The sequence below is a fragment of the Serinus canaria genome, chromosome 3, assembly GCF_022539315.1.
Source record: "Serinus canaria isolate serCan28SL12 chromosome 3, serCan2020, whole genome shotgun sequence".
NCBI lineage: Eukaryota > Metazoa > Chordata > Aves > Passeriformes > Fringillidae > Serinus > Serinus canaria.
In genome coordinates, this window is record NC_066316.1 from 5,378,248 (window position 1) to 5,400,966 (window position 22,719).

At 47.5% G+C, this 22,719-nt stretch overlaps 1 protein-coding gene across 3 annotated transcripts in view; it reads left to right on the forward strand.

Moving 5' to 3' along the window:
* The window catches only part of LOC103819267 (sodium/potassium/calcium exchanger 3), a 179,623-nt gene that overhangs the window by 18,113 nt on the left and 138,791 nt on the right, over positions 1-22,719 (forward strand). The gene's annotated exons all lie outside the window — the stretch shown is intronic.

Genomic DNA, 22,719 nt, shown 5'->3' on the forward strand with positions numbered 1-22,719 from the left:
TTGTACAAAAATTCTTCTTACTCAATTTTTGCTTGTTTGCATAACTCTGGCACTGTGCAGACCCAGTGTTGCAGCCTCACAGCAACACTGGCAGTAATATTTTCCCCCACTGTGCTCAGTACCTTCTGTCTCACCATTGCAGCTGTTCCTGCTGCCCTCACCAAACAGAGTGGGCTGTAGGAAGCATGGGAGATTTTCTTTGTAGTGTGTGGGTTTCCCCCCCTCCCTTTTTTTCAGAAAGTAAGAGCAGTAACTCCTGAGTACCCTGTGTTTTCTCAGAAGGGAGAAAGCAGAAATACCTAGATATGTGAAATTACTGTTTCCTCTTGAAATTATCATGATGTGACAGCCGGTAGTAGAAACTGATGCAGAGTACTGCAAAAAGGAAGTGAAAGTGACAAGTTAAGGTCCTGTCTGTGGTTTTGTCGATTTTGTTTGGGTTTGTCATAGTGCAAATGCAAATAACGTTAAGTAGTGTTGGTGTTAGGCAGTCAGAAGCGTTTGGGAGTGGGACACTCCCAAAATTCAGTGTCTGTGAAGGTTACCTGTTGAGCTCAGAGGGCTGAGGATGACCTGCAGGATGCATCAGTTGTGCTGCTCAGCAAACAAGTGGGTAAAAGAGCTGGCAGGAGGGCATGGGAGTCACAGTGGTGCTGCCTGTGATGCTGCAGCACCAGAGAGCAAAGTGGTGTCCTTTCATGTCTGAAAGTGTGGCCAGGTGCAGGGTGGATCAAATCCTGGCACAGCCCTGACAGCAGGATCTGTGTTTGTCAGGCAGAGCTGCTGGAAAGCTCCATCCCAGGGCAGCACAGTCCTTCCCTTGGCTGGGCTGGTGCTGGATCAGGTCCCAAATGGTGGCACAGCACTTGGGGTTTCACCAAGCACAGCTTTGTCTTCTCCAAGGGCTGCTCAGGGAAACTGGGGCAGTTTGTGGTGCTGCTGAACATAATGCATGAGTGCTGTATAACCAAAGCCTGGGGGCCCTTGTGACCTGGGAATCTGCAGAGCTCAAACCCCCCTCCAGCATCACATGTGCTGGCCTGCAGGTGCTTCTCCTTCCCTTGAGCAGGTGTCAGGAGGTAAAGGCTGCCTGAAAAGGGTTTTTTTTCCCAGCTTACTTCCCAAGTGAATCTGTATAAACACCTTGCAGCTCAGCAGAAGTGGGTTAAGAAAGCAGTTTTACCTTACCTGCTAGTGAAGGGTAGTGGAATGCCTCCTGTTAAAATGTGCTGCGGTTTTTTGAAGTGCTTGGCTTCTGTACTGTGTTGGCAATAAACACACCTTGATGTGCTAAAGGGAGGATCTGTGTTCTTTAGCTGCTCAGGTGATTGCAGGCTCATTTGAATGCCTGCCATGACATTTGCCAACTGCTGCTTTCATTTCCTAATGGTTTATCCAGTGACCTATCTAGTGTCATTTCATCATCAGAACTGCTCCAGATAGTGGCGGTTTTGCTCCCTTTGCCATTGCAACAAAAACTGTAGAAATATTAAAGTGGTGAAATGGACCGATTCCAGCCTTAAGACCATTTTAAGGATTTTTTTGGTTTGGTTTTGTTTTTTTGACCTTTTTCTGAGAAATGCCCACTATGGGCTCTGGCCTGGTCCTGTGGCTGACTGTGGTTGTGTTGAGTGGAAGCAGAACCACAGAGCAGCCTGCTGTCTTTTCTAGGGACCTCTTGTCTCTTGCTGCCTGTCCTCTGAGTGTCCAGTCAGAGCTGCTTGTCCCCTCCCTCTTGGATCTTGGTGGCTCCTCATGGCAGTGTCTGCTGTCAGACAGCAGATGCTCTTCTGGCCTCTCCTACCCATCCCCTTCTCCTTGTAGTATCCACATGAAGGTGTGTGGAACTAGAGGTGGACAAAACAAAAAAAAATTGGATAGTTTATTCGCTGAAGTAGTGATACTGTTTAAATGAAACACTTGTGATTCTGGGCCACGTTTGACAGTTTCAGCTCATGCAAAAGATGATGAGGAAGGAGTGAGAATTACTTGTGTCAATTCAGGCAAAGTATCATTTACTCACCCAGTCCTGTTCAGAAATGTGATTCACCCACTGGAAGCCAAGAAGAAGGATTAGGCTGGTTTAATGTTGGGTCAGGTCCCTGTGCTGCCAGGTTCAGAACTCAAATTGCACCGGAGGAGCTCCAAAGCTTGCTCTTCTTTCAGATGGGGCTTATTAGCTGCCAGAAGGTGACAGGCTCTGGGGCTGTGTCAGGGTGGGATGTCACATGTCTGGAGGTTCAGGTGGGAGGGGGTGGCCAGGTCCTGGTGCCAGCTCCTCACCAGACTGACATATGCTTCCTCTGATGAGCTGTCATCACCTTCTTTCCTCCCCCTCTTTAGCACTTCCACTCCTGCCTCAGAAAGGCTGAAAATAAAGTAACAGCCCTGCTTAAGTGTGCTGTTTTAAAGTCATTATCAGTAATGGCAAGAAATACTTGATTGCTGCAGGAACAAAAAGATCTCCCTGTATTCATTTATGCCCTCAGGCATAAAAGTGCTTAAATTAAACAGCCAAAGAAGTTTTTGTGCAATTATTTTTTTTTACATTTCCTCATCTTATTTCAAAAGCAACTTTCTCCTTTATCAATATTTCTCCAGTGAGTCACAGCTCATGGTGGTGTAATTTGTAGTGCTTGGCTGTGGAGCAGGTAACCCTTGCTGAATACTTACTTGTGGCTGTGTCTTCAGAGCTCCTTTGGCACTGAACCACACACCCAGACCCCCTCGGGTGGAGCTGAGCATTCTGATCTCTTTCCTCTCTTTTGTTTATGCACGTGGTGGGCTTTGTGTGGTGTGGGTTCTGCTGGGCTGTCATGCTCAGAGTGAAGCCCAGAGAACTGCAGAGTTTAGAAAGGCCTTCTTCCCAAGCAAATACAGCATCCTGTTCACTCTTCACATGAGTGATTTTGTGTTTTGTTTTCCTTTTTTTCCTGTTCCTCCTTGAGCCTCAATCCAATTGAAAGTTGCCTTCCCTCAAGCAAAATTAATTTTATCCTAGCAAAATGAAAAGTAGAAATTTGTTCCTGGCTTACAAGTTGCCAAACCTTGCTTTCACTTGGGGGAACGTTAGAAAAATAAACTGCTCTAAGTTTAGTAACAAAATATCCTTGAGGAATAGCGAAAAAGATGTTCTTCTCTCACTGAGCTATAAGTTTGGTGAATTTGACAGAAATTTGCTTGAACTTCTGCCTCCACACTTTGCTTCTGTTTGTCAACTTCAGACCTAAAGCATCAGAAAACCAGAATGTTGGGGTTAAAACCTCAGAAATAAAAACAAAACCATGCTTATTTCTTTTGAGTTCTTGTGCTGGCAGGGAGCTGGGTTCTTCCTGGCTGCAGCCAGGAAGGAGAGATGTTCTCATGGTGGGGACCAGGAGCTGAGGTTTGGTGCTGGCCCCAAGGAGCCGGGTCCTGGTGCCCAAGTTGTGTCCAGACACTGGATTTGGCTGTGTCCCAAAGCTGCCCCTCTGCCTGAGGGGAATGTGCAAGGCAGCTGAGGGCTTTGGAGCTCTCATTGCAGAGCTTCCTTTGCTGGAAACCACAGTGGATGTTTTCCTTTTCTGTGCTGGGCTCCGGACTTGCTCCGAGCTTGGGCTTCGCATTCTGGGCTGGGCTCTTTTGTGGGACTGCTGGATTGTAGGGTCTCCTAGCAGTAAGAGATGGTCACAAGTGTTTCCTCTAGGACTTTTCAGCCATCCAGTGTGTGGCTGAGTGGTGCTGCAGTGCAGGGGAGCAGGTAGCTGAGCACCATTGCTCTGAGGCAGGACCTGGTGTGTTCTGCAGCAGGGCTGTACCTGGACAGTGTGCCAAAGGGGAACACTGCTTTTGGCTGGGTACTTGAAAATTCTGAATTGATCACCACAACCATGCAGTTCCCTGTAAAACAGGGCCCTCTGGGCATACACAGGAGGCCATTGGTGGTCTTCTTGCTAAAATTTTGCCAGTGTTCCCATGTGATGATGTGTGCAACTCCGAGAGCCAGAGCTTCAGGGAGGAACATAACACAAAGCTTGTGAGATTAAAATGAGATTAAAATCAAGAGGTGGCAGTGCTATTACCCAGTTCATCCTGGGTGTGTTCTATTGCATCAGTGAAACAAAAGAAGGAGAAAGCAAACTCCAGATTCCCAAGTAACTTTGTCCCTGCAGTGTGCAGACTGAGGAGGGGTGGTGAGCTCCAGAGTGTCTTCCCCAAAAAGCTGCTGTCAGTTTTTCCAGAATCCATAACTACACATGTAACAAACAACTTTCAGCCCTGAAACTTGAGTTAATGCTTGAAGCCCCTGCTTATACATTCATGTTTGATCTGTGAAATACTATAGATACACCAACATTTAAAGCATGTGCTGATAACTACTTGCTCTGATTTCCTTCATTATCAAGCTTACTCCTGCTACCCTCGTAGCATCATAGAGAAACTTTCAAACAGCTTAGGAAAGACACTGTCCTTCAGGTGATCTGCTCAGGAACCTCATACTCTGTCCCAACAAAAACAACTCTCACGTTTTACATAGCCTGGGGTCAACAGGCACTGAGGCAAATTCCTTCATTCCCAAATTTCTTGGTACTGCAAGTCTATAATTTTTAACAACCAAAACTTTACAGCAGCACAGTAATTAAACTGCCTGTTCTGAGGGAGAAGAACCCTGGCTCAGCCTTCAGTGCAGCTGGGATGTGCACCTGTAGTGTGGGCAGATCTCTCAGGCTGGGACTTGTTTGTTCCGTGGGTGATGCTTGTGGTGAGTCTGTTTTAATTGTTTAACTGTTTTAATTCCCATTTTAATTGTTGTTCCTGGTGGGAAATGCTGTGTTGTCACAGGGTGGCTGTGCAGGGAGGGCTCACAGAGCTCTAGGGGAAGATCAGTGAGGCGCGCTGCACGGGGAGTGAGGAGCACCAAAGGTTAATTGCCTGTTGCTGCCCAAGAATTGTGTTCATAGTCTTGAGAAATGATGGCAAGGGGGGAGGAAGAAAGGAATAATCCTTGTAGGTAAAAAGGAACAGAACCTGTACACTTGCTGCTGCCAAAGGCACAGGAGGAGGATATTTGAGAGTCTGTCAGAAGTGCAGCCCCGTCTGCATGGTAGCTCTCCAGTGGTGGAGTGGGGAAGCCCTGTGTCCTTTTTTATGATTATGTTTTTCCCTCTGGAATAACTTTAAAAGACCCAGAAATTTTCTTGGATTTTGGATTTATTTTGGCTTTTTTCCTCCGTTACTTTTTTGTTTGTTCATTGTATCTAGAGGAATGAGGATTGCTTCCTTGACCTTTTAGCAAGCTTGGGTTACTCCTTTGGTTATTGTGTGCTGTGGAAAAGGCAGCAGAGAGGCTTGAAATACTGAAAGGGGACCCTTGCTTCCAAATCTTTAAATGCCTTTGCATTTAAAAGGTGTTAAGCAACAAAGCATGACTTCAGACGTGAATAAATATCACATTGTGCCTCCCTGAATTGGGTTTTACTTCTCTTACACTTGAGGATGCCAGGCTGCTGCTGTGCATCACTCTGGTAATCTGAGAAGTCTTCCATGAAGCCTGTGACCTGAATTTCTAAGGAGGAAGTGAAAAAAAAGGAAAAAAAAATTGTCAAGTCAGACTTGCTCCTTTCTCTGGGAAGAAAATACACTTGGATTTTCACATGCTGAGCATGGAGAGCAGCGCCAGTGGAGGGTTTGGGGCTGGCAACTGGGAAGAGTCAGTGTGGTCCTCTTGTTTGGTGGCTCTGGCTGCCTCAGGACATTGCTGAGGTGCAGATGGCTGCTCACAGCTGCACTAACATTGCAGTGATTGTGTGCCAGATGTAGATGTTCTAGACTGGCCAGATACCAGAGTGGTTTATTTTTTTTTTTTTCACACCTGAATTATTCACCTGGTGTCATAAACACAAATCATCCAGTTAGCATTTAAAAATACATTGCTGCATTTTTGTAAAATGTCCTAATTCTCCCCAGGAAAATATGTGCTGCTGTAAATTTTTGGTTGTTAAAAATTATAGACTTGCAGTACCAAGAAATTTGGGAATGAAGGAATTTGCCTCAGTGCCTGTTGACCCCAGGCTATGTAAAACGTGAGAGTTGTTTTTGTTGGGACAGAGTATGAGGTTCCTGAGCAGATCACCTGAAGGACAGTGTCTTTCCTAAGCTGTTTGAAAGTTTCTCTATGATGCTAGGAGGGTAGCAGGAGTAAGCTGGATAATGAAGGAAATCAGAGCAAGTAGTTATCAGCACATGCTTTAAATGTTGGTGTGTCTATAGTATTTCACAGATCGAACATGAATGTATAAGCAGGGGCTTCAAGCATTAACTCAAATTTCAGGACTGAAAGCTGATGTAGCTCTAAGATCCAGGACAAGCCTTTCTTAGAGTTCTGTTTTAAATTTGGTATTTTTGAGCTATTACTGCAAAGGAAGAAAAATAACATCTGGCCTCATGTTGCAAACTGGATTTTTGTTGCTTGTTTTTTGGTTCTTGCCAGTATTTAGTAGTTAAAAATCAAAGGTCCAGATTTTCCATGAGTGTAAATTATTACTGGCTTCATTGACTTCATTGTATTTACACTAGATTTAAATGACCAAGAATCAAATAAAACATCCCAAGTCAGGTTTTAATACAGTCAGGGTGGAGTTTTTATCATCTGCAATCTGCATTTTAAGCAGTGGTTAATTGTGTAGTTTTTATATACAGACACGTGCGTAAATTCACTTATGCATGCACAGAGTAATGGCTTCATGTATTAATGCTGAAGCAGTTTGATTTAATGTGCAGCAGTGGGTAAAATAAAAAAAAATAAATAAAATGCCCTTTTTTTGTGGACTGCATTACAAAGAATTCCCAGATTAGATACTGGTTGCCCATATGTGCAGGTCCTTTGTCATTTCCCTGCTGCTCCTGTTAGAAAATGGAGAGGTGAGTGGTTTTTCTTTCCCAAAGATCCCAAAATACCTAGTGCTGGCAGAGGGGTGGAGAGCTCCTGCTTCAGCCCAGGCTCTTCAGGGGCTCTCCTGTTGGGATCAAAGTCTTCTGTGCTGGCTGTGATGAAACCACACAGAAAGAGGGATCACCCCTCCAATCCAGAAGCGTCCATGCCAGCAGGGCACGCTCCAGGCAGATGGGAGAGTAACAGAACAGGATGCCAGCTGCTTGGAGTGTTCAAACCAGGCACACACCCCATGGTCACCAGCATGGAGAGCACTCTGTGGATGCTCATCCAGTGATACTGGGTGGTTTTCAGATTTGGTTTCGTTTCCATCCTGAATGTCAGGATTTTAGGATATGGTCAGATACCCTAAAATTTCAGGATAGGGTCCAATATCTTTTAAAAGGCTTATGCTGGTGCTTTGGAGAAAAAAGTTCTGATTGTGGGGCAGCAGCTACCCCAGTGCTTCATGAGCTGTCTGGCAGCTTCTCTCTCAGGGGAACTGCTGCCCCCCAGCTCACAGAGTGCCTTTGCCAGTCACCAAAAGCAGTGTCCAGGCAGTGCCACAGCTTTCTGTCCTCACCACTGGTCTTGGCAGTGCCCCCAATGGGCACGAGCTTGGATGAGGATCTGCCAGAAATTCTCAAGGTTGTTTGCACAGTCGTGGTTGTGCCTCTCTGCTGGAGGGGGGAAATGCTTTGGAATAACCCCTTTCCTTGGTTTTATATGTATGTGAATAGGAAAAAGAGAGGTGGGATAAAGGGAAGTGAGCAGTGCTGAGCAGAGTGAGTGTAACCAAGGCCAGTCCTGGTGAACACGAGCACAGGAGCAGCGTCAGCCCAGGCACGTGGTGATGGATGGGCAGCTGCTGACAGCCTGAATGGCCACTCCTAATTAGCACTCATTAAAAGTCTCTGAAGAAACCCAGCTCCTGCCCCCATGAGTGTGAGTCCCCTGTGACCCGAGCACTGCAAGCTTGGCAAGCTGTGCAGCCCAGGAGAGCGTCCCGGTGATTCCCCACCACTGCAGCTCCAGTCCCAAAGGGCTCTGAGGAATCATGAGCCAGAGGTGTGCTTGTCTTCCCATCTCTTAATTGGCAGCAGAAGAGGAGGAAAGGAGAAAGTGATCATTATTTTATGTTAAACAGAGATAATTACTGCTATAGAATTTCACCAGAAAACAAAGCGGCGATTAATTATTCATTGTCAGAACTCCTGCACAGCTCAGCAGAGTGGGGGTTCACATGTCCTGTGGGCTGGGGCACAGGGTGCCCTGTGCCTTGTCACTCTGCAGGGATGGCTCCCTTGGGAGGAGGCTACTTTGGAGTCTCTTGGAGCTGCTGCCCACGGGAACTAAGCCTGTTGCTCCATGAAACCTGCCTGCAAGCCGAGCGCCTGATGGGATCCCTGCCTGTGCTCGTGGTAGACGTGGCCATGTCAGTGTGCCACAGCATGCCTGGAGAAGGGCCCTGGCAGTGGCAGAGGTGGCTGCTCAGGCTGGAGGGGTGTGTCTGACACTGCCTTCTGGCTCCCTGTACACCCAGTGCTGTTCTCTGGGAAAAGTGCCAGCGAAGTGTGAGGTGTGTTTGCCACAGGGATTGGGCCAGCAGACTGAGTGACACTTCCCCAATGCACTCTTGCATCTCCCAGTTACCAAGTCAGTAGCTGGTATCTCTCTATGAAGTAGCTCCTTGCATTTCATTTTCCCTGGGAATTTGAGTGTTTCCTGTACCCTGTGCCAGCCTTTGTGCTCCACAGTAAGAGTTGCTGAGCTTTGTGCTGCCTCTTGAGAGGAGGCCAGTGTGCTGAGGAAAATTGAAGGAGAGGGCATGGATTTTCTGTGAGAGGACATCAGAGCCACTCTTGAAGCAAGCAGGATCTCAAGGATGTCCTCCAGGGCAATTGGTTGCTGCAAGGACCCTCAGTGAGGCAGGATGCTTCATGCAGGGATGCAGTGACTTTCCTGTAGCCATAGCAACAGCTGGAGATTTGGTGGTGACTGCCAGCATCCCTGGACTGATGGACCTGTAAGAGAGGTGGGGCTGCAAGGCCAGGCAGTGGAGGGACCCACAGCCATGCAGGTGAGCAGGGCAGGTGTGCTGAGACTGTCCAGCTGTGCTGCCACATCCTTTCTGGTCACTGCATTGTGCCCCCACCCCTGGCAGCCCCCAAAGCTGAGGGGTGGGCAAGGGACCAGACAGGACAGCTCAGAGAGCAGTGGACAGGGCAGTGCAGATGGATCCCATCCCATGAACTGTGCCTTGGAGCAAGATTGTTGGATCCCTATGGAGCCAGGCTTCTGTGGGTAGTGCTGAACCTCACCCTCTCCCCCATCCCCAGATACCAGGATTGCAGATTTAATCAGGATGCAGGAGCTGACAAATACTTGGACTGGGAGATGGAAAGTTCCACTGAGCCACCACCACTCCTGTGCTTGGGGGAAGCTGGCAGTGGGGGAATTGAGCTGTTCATGCAGCCTCTGTGCTTGAATTAATTTTATGTTCTTCTTGCACTTGGGTTCCTCCTTTGGACATGTCTTTCCAAACTCACTTTTTCTTAAAAAAAAACTCCATAAATTCCAAGTGAAGCTTTTGCTGAAAGCCAGTACATCTTCTGCCCTACCTCCAAGTGTCTGTGCTGAATGGTTTGGATTGAATTGCTGTCTCCTGGGAAAGACTCACAGGGATAATTAACCCATCCTCTGAACAGAATCAATGAGTAGGTGAGCACACAGGAAGCCAGGAGGACCCAGCAGCCCACAGAGCTGAGTGATGTGATACATCCTTACCCATAACCTGCCTGGCCAGCTTTCCTTGGAGCTCTTGGTGGTGTTTGGTGGCTGCTGGAGGAGACCTTGGTGTGCAGGCACATGTGCACCCGTGTTGGAGCACACGTGTGAGTGCCTGGCTCTTGTTTGCTCTGCAGAGCTCTTGGAGTGCTCTGCCCAGCCAGGGACAGCAGAGCTGAACACAGGATTGATGTTTCCCCTGGCAGATTGTTCCATGTAGGAAATTCCCTGCTGCTTTGAGCCTATAAATCAGGATTGGATGGCCTTTTAAGAGTGTGTGCTGTCAGTCAGTTTCCCATCCTAGTCTGATTTTGCAGATCCAGGGCACATTCCCAGTGGAGGTGCAGACTTGCCTGCAGCCAGTGGAATTACAGGAAGTCCTGTTGCTTTGGCTCCTTTTCCCAGCCCCATGGATGGTGGTCCCACAGTGACACTGCCTCTGCAGTGGAGCTGGGGTGTCACTCTGGGGGACAGGGCTGGAGCCATCCCCTTCTCCCACAAACAGGGTGCTGCCAATCCTGCTGGAGCTTGGGCAGGCAGGGGGCTGGTGGGGTTAAAGCAGAGCCTGTTGCCCAATTTCAGGGGGAGGAGGTTTGCAAGCAGACCAAGTTTAATTTACTGCCTTGTAATTAATTGTTGTGGTGTTGTTGTAGGTCCCGGGATGAGGTGAGAGATGAGAATTTACTCCAAGTTTTCAGAAGGCTGATGTATTATATTATGATATATTATATTAAAATAAAATTAAATGCTAAAACTACACTAAAGAAAGGGAAAGGAGACATCAGAAGGCTAGAAAAGAATGATAATAAAAAACCTGTGACTGACGAGAGTCCCAACACAGCTGGACTGGGATTGGTTATTAATTAAAAACAATTCACATGGAACCAATTCAAGATGCACCTGTTGGTAAACAACCTCCAGACCACATTCCAAGCAATCAGATAATTATTGTTTACATTTCTTTTCTGAGGCTTCTCAGCTTCTCAGGAGAAAAAAACCTAGCAAAGGGATTTTTCATCAAATATAACAGTAACACTGCAGTTTTTTTCTACTCCCACAAGACCAGTAGTGGAAACACATACTTTGTAGTTTATCTATAAAACTGAAAGAACTGGGTGAACTGCTGAAAGGATGCTGCTGTGAGTGATTAGTGTTTGGAGAACTGAAACAACCTGGAGGCTTGTGCTTGGTGCTGGGAAGGTGACAGGCTGTGTGCCATGCCAGGTTTGTGCTGGAAATTGCAGAGGAGGGAGGTTCTCTGCTGTGCAGAGATTCCCCTGCTGGGCAGGACGGGCTGTGGGAAGCTCAGGAATGGTTTGGGGTGGTGTTGCCCATCTGACAAGCTGTGTGGCACAGGAGCAAGGGCTGGGGCACTCAGGCCTGTGAAAATGAGGTCATCTGATTTTTGGGGTAAACAGAAACTGCTGGGGATGTTCTGTACGGAGCCTCAGGTGTGGCTGTCAGGGCAAATCCATCCTTATTTCTTGACATGCTTAGCAGCAGGCACAGTGGGATGGCCCTCAGAGTGCTGACACAGGCAAACACACTCTGGAGTGGCTGTGCACCGTTCCTCTGGGGGTGAAAATACTTGCAGGAAAGTCAGAATAAATACTTTCCTCTGTTGCCTTTAGTGTTCTCTTTCTTTTACACATTTAATGGCTCATCTGTGTAATACTGTTTTGTTCACACAAAATTTAAACAGAGCAGTTTCACCTGCTTTTTAATTTTTGTGTGAAAGTAGTAGAGACCCTCATCTTCACGTTTCAGCATGATAGTGCCCCAGGTGATCATCCTCTTTCCAGCCCAGAGTTTCCCCTCAGGAGGTTGGGAGCAAGCTCCAGGATCCTGCAGAAGGCTGGAACAGCTGAGGAGAAACCTGTGCTGTTCCAGCTCTCCTCAGGCAGTATGTCCTGAAGTGGGAGATGGAGCTGCAGTTTTTGGATTGAAACACTTTGTTTCTAACATTGGCTGCAGCAAACAAGTCTGGAGAAGCATTAAATCCTGAAGCAATTAAATGTATCTGCAAAGATTTTTTTTTCCCCCTTTTGTGAGATACTTTGCCAGCTGTTGTTTATGGAAAAAATCTCAATCTTTTTTATGAGAACTGTTTTTAGGTTTCTTTGTGTTTGGGGCTGATTTATACATTATGCATTAGCTCGGGAAGGCAAAACATTTATTTACCAGCCTGAATATTTAGAGGAAGAATAAGTGGGAGTCAGTGAAAAGCCTGTATGGATAGCTTAGCCAGGGATTCAGAAGAGCTTTCCTGGTGTTAGAAGTGGCACAATTAACTCGTAAGGGAAGAGCCAGACAATAAATGGACTTTCCTCTGCCTATGTGTGGGTGACCCCTCTGCCTGCAAGGCCTTGTGTTCCATGGCCAATGCCCAAAGATTGCAGAAACCCCTCTCTCTGCTGGATCCTGGGGACTGATAGCAGCTGGGGACTTCTCTGTTGTTGGAGGTACTGGCTTCATGGAGGCCAGAGAAAAAAGGGACACGTGGAATGGTTCCTGACTGGGCTGGCTGTGTTTGGAAGGAACTGAGGAGGAGTGAGTTTTCTTTGTGTAGGTTTGCTAAATGGTGTTTTTGAGGGAGTTCTTTTATAAGGCACTGTGCTGAGAAATGCACTGTTCTTTATGCTGTTCTCTTTTCTTTTTGCCTGTGAATGAAAGGATGTTGATTAGAGCTGAGGCCAAGCAGCATGCCCTTGTCTGGGATGAGGCATGCCATAGGAATCGTGCTGCTACAGAACGAGGCTCAGAGGTGGTTTTATTGCTTGCTGGCTGCAAGAACTTGCCACCAAATGATAGTTTGTGAGAGCTGGGCTGTCTTAGGAACAAATGGAGTAAGTGGGTTGGAGCTGTGAAGAAAACAAACAATATGGGGGATAATACATCCTTATAGTTCAGAACAAAGAACTGACTTCCCTGGGAGCAGGTCCTTGGCTGCCTCAGGAGCTGGCAGGGAATTGTGATGTGAATTTGAACAAAATGCAGCAAAACCAACAAGCAAACTGAGCTGTGAGACCTGTGAGCCTTGCTTCAGCATGATGGTATTAAACAGAGAAGCTGCAAACCTTCCTGAGCATCCCTGTGGGAATGAGGACTGAGCTGTGGCAGACACGGAGCAGCACTGTGTGCTGTTCCCTAGAAATGCTGCAGGAACACACAGCCAGCAGCCAGAAATAAGGGCTCACAGAGAGGGGGGTTTGGTGTGGTCAGAGAGGGGAGGAGGTGGCAGCAGAGGAGCCATGTGTGGCACAGGGCAGACCCTCATGGGCTGCCCAAAATCTCCCATTGTGCTTGCCACTGTTGCTTGGCCATTTCATTGCTTTTCCAGGCAGGCTGTGTGAGTGAGTTGGCTGCTGTGGCTTCACTCATCCTCTGCTTGCACTGAATAATGATCAAGGTACCTGTGGAGGTGCACTGAGCCTGGCAGAGAGCAAACCCGCCCTGGGCTTTGTGTCTGAGGGTGTTGTTCATTTCTTTGAGGGGGATGCAAATAAACCATGCCTGGTTGGCAGGAAGCACGTGGTCCAAAGCAGCCAGCCCCCAGTCCAGAAGGGTTCATTTATTTGCCCCACAGCATGTCCTGAAATAGTAATGTTTGGATAATGTTTTGGGGGTAACTAAGCTGGAACATGTGTATAACTGTTCAAGTTGTGAATGCCAAAAAAGGGAATCCATGTTAAGCTCAAAAATCTGGACTCATCGTTTAATTAAAAAAAATGTTACAATTGTAGTTTGGTTTTGTTGCATTATGCTATAGGCTTTTTGGCAGGGCTTTCATGGGAGATGAGGAAACAGCAGCTTGATGCTTCCCTCAAGCTTTTTTGAGACTATTCTCTCTTTTGCCAAAGTGTACGTGATGCATTCTTAAAAAATCCGTCTTGGGTTCCTCAGCCTCTGCTGGAAACCACTCTGGAGGGTAAATGTGGGACAAAGCCCATCTTGGATGCCCCTGCTCCCCTGCCAGGGCTTTGTCTTTGAAAACCAGGGTGAGGGGCTGCATGTAAGGCCAGTAAGGAAGGGTCTGGCCCTTCTCAGCTGGCCCTGGTGTTTGGGGAGGCAGGAGAGGTTCAGTCCATCTGTGCTCCATTGGGGAGCATAATTTGTGTGATCTGCAGTAAAGTCCTTGTTAGGTGGAGAGGTCTTGAGTGTTGGGGCTGAGCTGAACTCTCCCAGGGGTTTCTTACCTCTGCATGTGGGCACCAAGCCCAGGCAGAGGCACTGCATGGCTCTGAGCACAAGGAATGGGTTTATAACCCTTACATAAGGGCGTGTCAGAAGTGCCCTGGATGGAGAGGATGATTAAACATGCAGAACCCTTCAACAGGGGGAGTTTCTCAATTTCTTTGAGGAAAAATAAAGTCATAAGGGCCGTCCCTTTGCTTGCATCTTAAATTAACCCAGAGTTTAATTTGTTGCATTTGTTTTAGTTTGTCAGCTGAGCTCAGGCAGAGATATGTCAGAAAATTATGCTTCACTCCTTAGAAAAACCCACAGAGCCTTACAGCTGCATTTATGCAGGAGTAGCAAGGTTGGTGGAGTGAGGGGGAAAAGAAGATTTTTTTAAGCCAGTAGATTTCTTCTTTTAGTTGGTTTCAGGTTTGAGAAACCTGAAAAACCTGAGGTTTTTAAGCTCTTTTCTGCAAACACGAGGATTCAGGAACGCTTTTTGACATTCAGTTGTTTTTCCTGGTTTTGTTTTTTAACTTGCTTGTGATGAAAATGGGTTTGACCCTCTGGCTGCGTGAGGTGGCACGGAGTGAAGGCTGCCAGGCTGTCCTGCAGGGCAGCTGGCATGTGTCCCTGCTGCTGCCTGGGATGGGAGCTGGGAATGGGGACAAGGATGTGCCTCAGAGGGAGCCAGGACTGAGTGTCCCCTTTTCAGAAGCATTGCCTGGTCCTTGAAGGGGCTCTGTCTGGTGGGGAGGTCTCTTGGGCACTGATGGCTTTTATGCTGGCATGGCTGGGTGGGGAGCAGGGGGAGCTGAGGTGCACCTGGCAGGCTGTAGGAATTCCCTCCCAGTTCTCCCCAGATGTGGTGCTGGGGGCATTGTGCAGAGGATGCTGGGCACAGAGAGCCACAGGCATATGGCAGTGGTAGGAGGGGTTTCCATGGAAACCTTTCAGCAGCATGACATCACCAGCACTGTCACATTTAAGCTTTTCAAGGCTTTTTGGATTTTAGGGATTACATAACATTGGAAGGGTTAGGCTGGGGCTTAGATCTAATCACTATTCAGGGTCTTAGTTGAATTAAATTTTTAGAAAATCCAAACACCCCAATCCAAAAGTGGCCAGCAGCAGTGGCAGCAGCAGCAGTGGCTTTTTAGTCATCTTGGGCAGGCTCTGCAAACCCTGGAGCCTCAGGGGCTGGGGCAGCAGGAGCTGCTAGGCTGGGCTGGGGCATAGCCACTCACACTCACACCCATCTTCATAAATGTTGTGTAGCTGAGTCAAGGTTTTTTTGCTTGGAGCAAAAGAAGAATCTTCATCTTGCTTCTAGGTATCTGTAATCATTTCCTAGCAGCTGTTTGTGTTCATTGTTCTGCCCAGTAACTTTTCTTATATGTGAACTTGAGGAAAACACTCTGTGGTTTTCTGTGAAATGTAACTCAGTGTTTTTGTGAGACATTCAAGACTGAAGAGCCTTGTGGGAAATTTGGAAATAATGTAATAACATCTAGTGAGGCAGTAAAGCCTGCAGATAACACAGGGAAAGTCTTGAAAGATGATGGATTTGTTTTTAACCACAGCACAACTGCTCCAGACTTGGGGTTCCTGACTCAGCATTCCTGATGGGAACAATTTACAGCAGTGAAAGGATTCTAGGATTCCTTGGAACAAAAAGGTTCCTGGGCTGGAAAGGAATGACTTGTCTTGCTGAGAGGAGGTACAGCATGAAAAGGAGGAGAAAGACTGAAATCCACAGTAAATGCTTTGAAGACCCTTCCTGGTGTCTATTACAGCTGAAGGGCCCAAAGCTTTTTCTCCTTGCCAGGGTCTCAGGGCCAGATGTGCCTCTGAGCCACAGGAGCAAGTGCCAGGCAGGGCTTAGGATACAATCCCACTTTGGGTGGGAAGGGACCTTAAAACTCATCTCATTTCCCTGCCACAGGCAGGGACACCTTCCACTGTCCCAGGTTCCCCCAAGCCCCATCCAGCCTATTCTTGGACCTTTCCAGGGATCCAGGGGCAGCTACAGCTTCTCTGGGAATCTTCTGCCAGGGCCTCAGCATCCTCACTGTAAAAAATACTTGTTTAATATCTGATGTAAATTCACCCTCCTTCGCCTTGAAACCATCACTCCTTAGCCCTGATTGAGGAATGAATGGAGCTGTTGCAGCTATTGGGGTTTATGGAGTGTTACCTTAGTAAAGCAGCTTTTAAGCATTACTTTTATTTATTTATTTTAGCAAAACACATTTGGGTATGTCAAAAGTTGTATCATCTGCCAGAAGAGTGTCATACCTAGAATATGATTCATAACCCAGATGGCATTTGTCTGCCTCTGGAGAGTTAATCTCCTGATCTGTTTGTCTTTTACCTGCAATTGTGTATTGCAGATGGTTATTTTAAAGGAAAATTATCAAACCCCCTCTTTTGACTTAACTAATATCATTAGAGTGCACATACAAAATTTTGTTTTGCTAACAAGAAATTCCTGGGACTGCCTCCAGTGAGAGAATTATCTGTGCAGGTAGCAGAATCTTTTCTGCAAAAGATTGTGGCTAGGAAAGATCAAGGTGCTTTTTTAAAAGGAGTCAAAAAAGTTGCAATTCAATTATTGTAGCCAGAAATAATTACATCCACCTTGTTGAACAGGAGAATAGTTATGTTCAGTAAGACAGGGGTCAGTTGTAACCTTTCCAGGCCAGCCCTTTAGGAACCATTTTACCCTGTCACCCTGTGCCAGCTCTTACCTACAGTCCTCCTGTGCTTGTAAGGTCTGTCCTCTCTCTCCTTGCTGCCATCAGAAGCAGCTCTTCACTCCTGGCAGGAACAGGAGGAGTACCTTGGTGAGGAGCCAGGTGGGTTTTATTGCAGCCTGGGCATCCTCAGGAATGTTCTCTGGTCCCTGCTGCTTCCTCAGCAGTCACCATGGTGTTGGTCATGGATCAGAGAGGGGGACAGCTCTGTGAGGTGTGGTCTGAGCCACTTCTCCAGGCAGACAGGGCTGTGGTGGATGGCCAGAAGGAATGAATGCCCCCTCCAGTGCTGGCCACGGGCCTGTGTCACTATCACCGAGCTTGGGTGGCTCTGGAGAACCATCCCACTCCCCTGGCTTCTTCCTCTTGTTTATTGTTATCTAGAGTTTTACACGCTGTCCACACCAGGCTCAGTGCACTGGAAAAGCCCTGCAAGGATGGCCAACAATCTCTTGTTACAAGTCTTTTAAAGCTAAACTGTCCAATTTAGGACTGGCACCTAAATATTTGTGGAGGGATAGAATGTAAGGAAATAGTGCAGAAGGTAATCTCACCTCTGAGGAGTTGCAGCTATGCTAATTACCAAAGATTAGGAACAGGCCTGCCCTTAACAAGCCACAGCTGTGTCCAATGAGGATGAGTGCTATAAAAGAGTGGGGTCAGCTGGGTGGGGAGAGAGCTGGAGTTGTTGGCTGTTAAGAAGGAGTCGGTGCTGTGAGGAGCTGCCCATGAGAAATCATCAAGAAGGTATGAGAGCTTTTGCAATATGATGATAACAAATTATTTTTCCCTTTTTAACCCAATGACTGATCCCAAGGAGCCCCCAATGCAGACTTTTCCACCCAATTACAAAATGCCACCCAAACCCATGAAGAAGAAGGGAGAAGAAGCCTAGGACAACGCCCTGTGCCCTCCATCTTGCTTCCATCCACAACATACTAAAAATTCCAAAACCTAAATTTCTCACCCAAGTGATACACCTACACTACTCTCTACAATCCACTTCACACTTTAGTGGATTCTGGTCTATTCTGGAGTTTAGGAAACTTTCTCCCTGAGTGAGGGTCAAAGTCAGTGCTCCCCTGGGGGTCAGGGCACCCCGGAGCAGGCAGAGAAATATTCCCTGTGCCCTGGGTTTCTACATCTTTCCACAGCACAGGGAGAGGGTCACTGTGCAGTGGAGCTTGTTGGATAAAATGGACTCTGAGATTTCATGGATGTGTGAAGAAAGGATGCACAGGATGAGTCCATGCCTCTTCCAAGCTCCCTGGGGAAAGATTGAGGGAGTAAATCAATCCCTCAGGCAGGAGCTGCACTGCCCAACTGTGTGGCCCTGAAGTTTTATGCTCCTGCAGAAGCAGGCAGTTTGGAAACAGTTTAATAAGTGAGTTAATCCAGATTTGGGTCTTGGGATTGGTTGTTTTCCATGTATTTGGTGGTGGTTTGTGTACAGAGGTTGGAAGGCAAGCAGCTGTGAGTCGGGATGGAGGAGAACCAGGTTGCCATGAGCACAGCAGCCCCAGCTGTGAGAGGAGCTCACAGCACAGCTCCTGCACAGAGGGCAGCCAGTTCCTGAGCTCTGGCACATGAAGCATTTCCAGCAGGGTCAGAAAATGTTCACAGCCCACAGTTCTACCCGGAGCTTGTTAGGACTGCTTGTTGCAACAGTGTCAGCACACTGAGAAAGGAACTCAGGCTGGAGCGGGTAAATGTAAAATACTGGGATTATCAGGGGACTGTGAAGGCTCAGAACAAGAAAACAACACCTTGGTCTTATTTGTTGCAATAATTAAAGAAAATAAAGTGCTATCTGTGCATACCCAGGGTTTAGGACTAAACTTGTGGGCGGGGTTAGTACAACAGTGGGGGATAGGAATGGGCAATGTATAACACAGGCTGGAAACAAGAAATTCCTAGCCACAAGATGGGCAGTGTGGAAGAGCTTCCTAGAAAGGGTTGAGAGGGAAAAACAGCCCAGCCCCAAACTGGGACCAGTGAGGTCCCAGCTTAAATCCAATGTTGTGCAGAAGGGCTGTACAGGACTACAGGGAGGTGTTCATGGAGGTACCAGACTGGAACAGCTTCCTCAGGTGGAGAAATCCCTGCCTTGGGAGTTGAGGGCTCTCAAGGACCTTGTGGATGCTCTGCTGTGTTTCATTCCTAGGCTGAGTGGCATTCCTGGGGTACCAGGAGAGAGCTCTGGGAGGTCAGTGTTCGGGTGGGAAGGTGTTTTTCTTCTGTGTAATGAACTGCCATGAGACAAAAAGGTGAGCACAGCTTCAAGTAACTCCATCACCCTGTGGGCTGGTACCTTTGTGTGCTGAGAGTGCTTCATCTCCTAGAAACAAACATGCCTTTTGCTTGCAGCCCAGGGTCCCATGTGCTCACCCACGTGTTGAGAAACAGCTTGCAAATCATTATCTGATTGGCATCCAGCCACTAAACTTCCAGTGACCTGCCTGCTGATATTATTTTGTGTGCTGCGTTCTCCTGACATAGCTTCGTTGAGCACGTTGTGTTGGTTTTGGAATAAATATGAGGGTAAACAGTAAAAACTGCAAACAGCTGCCAAGGATGGAGGTGAAACATAAACTTTGTGGCTGGTGTTGGAAATAGGATCTTTGGTCTGGCTGCCCTCTCTGGAAAGGGGCAGGCTTGTTTGAGCAGTGCCAAAACTAAGCACACTTGACCTTTGCCACCGCTGGATGCCAGCTCAGAAGGCATTGTATGCAGAATCTGGCTATTTTTGGATCTTGCCCCACAAAGAAAATACTGCAGGTGTGTGGCTTGGTATGTTTAGGAGGTATAGAGAGTTTCTGCAGTGGGCTAGGCCAGAGGTTGGTTTTACTATCCCAGCTCCAGCAAAACTAGCTGCTCTTCAGCAGTTGCATCCAAATTGAGGAGTCTGATAGGCACTGACTGGACCTGTTTTCCTTGAGTTGGTCTAATGTGCTTTTTAAATTAATCTAAACTTTTTGGTTTAAACAAATCTAAACCTTTTGGTCTCTGCAGTGCACTGAAATGCAGCACCAACATAATGAGTGTTAGCCATCTCTAAAATCACAGGGAGCTGGGGCAGCCTTTTGTGTCACACCGGGCTCATCAGATATAGGACTGGCAGCCAAAATAAATGAGCAGACCAGGAATTTTGAAGCTTATCATTTCAGATCTGCCACCAGCCAGCTGGGTGAGACTGGGAGAACCCTTTTGCACATCTGTTTTGTTCACTAATAAAAGTGCAAAGTTGATCCTGCTCTCCATGCCAGGCCCAGCAGAGTGCGGCTGGTTCTCGGGTGAAGCCTCCTGACTCTGCTGAACAGTGAGGATGTTGACAATGTGTTTTTTCTGTCCTCGCGTCCTGTTCTGAGTGGGGAAAGGTCGAACCTGGAAAATGCAGTGAGCAGGAGTGGCTGATTAGCAAGTCCCTGTGGTGTCTGTGACAGCAAAAGGCAGATTGCTGTTGCTGACTGCTCCTATGGCATTGAGAGTGGCCAGGCAATAAAAGTAGAACTGTAAATTGCACAGTAGGCAGGAAAGGACAAGAAAGAGGTGTGATTTGGGAGTGCTTTTGTATTCCTGGTGTTTCTCCAGTGTTTATGAACTGTTGATTTTCTTGGTTTGAGTGATGGGACCTTAGCAAAGAGTCTGGGGATTCCCTCCATGGCTTGGTGCCAGGGAGATCATGGAAGGTCAGCTCGGGTAAAGCCTCTTTGGGGGGCTTGACAAGCACTGAAATACTGCTGAAATGGAAATTTCAGTGTTAGGGAGTTTGGGTGGTTCTTTCTTCTGTTTGAAATATAGCTGCTGTAAGAGATGTTTCAGCCAGACCTGCTTGCCCTTGTCCCTGACATGGGAACAGCTAAAGCTTTACAGATCCCTTGCAAACCTTTCCACTTCCAGTTTAAATGAACTCATTATGTTTCAGCTTGGCAGCAATAAGAGGAACAACAGGGAAGAGGGAAAAATCTCAGAGTTAAAAGAGATTTCAAAAACACCTTAGGAAATGTTCCCAGCCAACCACAAACCCTCCCTGGGGATCCTATCCACATATTAGACCTCCAGCTGTGTATATCATGCAGCTGAAAAAAGAAAACTTGGCCTCTGCAGTGCTTGGATGGAGAGCAGGCTGCTGTGGTGGAGTGCCAGAGAGCCTTGTCCTGTGCAGGAAAAGCTTCCCTGCTCAGGGCTAGGAAGCCTTTCAGGAAGCTCATCAGAGAATGCATTAGGTGGGGATGGTAATGCCTTCCCCAGGCATCATGCAAGGGCATGCTGCTACACAGATTAATTCTTTCCCCGTGGCTGGGGCAAAAATATTCTGCTTTGCTGATCAATGGAGCCTTGCTGTGGGAAAAGCACAAAGTGTGTCCTGTTTTCATGGCTGTGGCACAGTGTCAGCAGTGTGTGCTTTGGGAAGAGTGTTTGCTCTGTGGGATCTGGGGCTCTGTCCCAGACACCTGCACAGTGGGCCAGGGAAAAGTCAGGTGTGGAAAGGGAAGAGGGAAAATGTGCTTCCCTGCCAGGCATGTGCCAGATCTCCTTGCAGGGTGTTCCTGCTCTGGTTTGGTGAACACTGGGCAGAGAACTTCCATCCAGTCACTCTGTACAAATGGAGATGACTTTGGGTAGTTCTGGGGGGTCAGATGCTGCTCTCAGTCTCAACACTAAATTATGGCATTGACAGCAAGCTGAAGTGTGCATCCCAGATTTCCACACTGGGATGGGACAGATCCTCTGTCCATCAGTGCCTGAGCTGTATTCCATGTCCAGGTCCCCTCCAAGGGGTCCAGACCTCTGAAGCTGTCTTATTCCCAGCTTGCAGTGCTGCCCTAGAAATCAGCCAGCCCTGTATGTTTAGGGCTTCAGGGGGATTAAAGCAGTCAGCAGAAAAACTTCCCTTGGTTTTCGTTTGCTCTGGCTGAGTCAAAATTACAATAGGGAAATTCTCAGCAGAGAGCTGAATAAAATCGGGGCTTTTGGAAGCAGGAAGGAGGCATTTAAGGAAAATAATTCAGTTTTCCATAAAAGCTTTGTGGTTTGAGTCCCATAAAATCAAGCTTGAAGGGTTTTTATTGGGGTTTGAATGGGGTGGGGCTGTTTCTGGTGGTGATGCTGAGCCTGGTGGAAAGGAGAAGAAAGTATTTCAGTCTGTGAGTGTGCAAGGCAGTGCCTTCGTTTGCTGCTGCTTTGCCATCTCATGAGTCACTTCACCCCCTGCACCTCTGTGCTGCTCCATGGAGTGACAAGGGTGATGCCTGTGCCTTGAGAGGATCAGTCAGCTCTTTGCAGCAGTTTGGGAAATCTCATGGGAAGGAGCCTTAGAAGTGGAACAAATGGGTATTTGTGATCCAAATACCTGGTCGCTTCTTGCCCAATTCCAAACTTGCAGCTGCCAGCACCTGCTGCGTGCCCTTGTGCAGCCATCCATCATTTTGGAGCTGGTTTTGTGCAGAAAAACTGCTGCCCCTTCCTGCCATACCCCTTCTCAGCAACTCTCTTCTCAACCCTGTTAATAATCTCTAATAATCTTTTCTGTCTGATTGATGTGGAACGATAACTGGGGGAAGGATATGAGCTGCATTTTGAATGTCTCCTGTGTCCAGGTTTTTTGTGTAGAGTAAAAGGGATGCCTATCAACCCAGGGGGACATGTGATGGAATTAGCAGGGGCTCAGAACTGGCAGGAGGCAGCACTGGAAGGTGCTGGTGCATGCACTGTGTTCTGCCATGCCTGATTTGTGCCCTGGCACCTCAGTCTGCTTACAGAGGGGCACAACTGCCTCATTGCTCATGATTCCTTGCTTCTGCCTTCCCTCTGCACCCACTCTGCTTCCTGGCAAGCCAAAGGCATTGGATGTACAGTGGTCCCATCTTGTTGGCTTTTAAAGCCTCTAAAAAGTCAGGCTGTTCTGGAGAATAGAGCAGGAGATTGCCAAGCACCGTGGTGTTGTTATCTTGTTTTTTCTGAGGTGTCCCTGCATCTCACCTGTGTGACAGTGAAGTCTGCTGCTGCCCCCTATGCTTTAGGAAATCCAGTTTAGCCACAGAGATGACAGCAGCAGTGTGTAGATAAAATGTTGTAGAGTTTCTC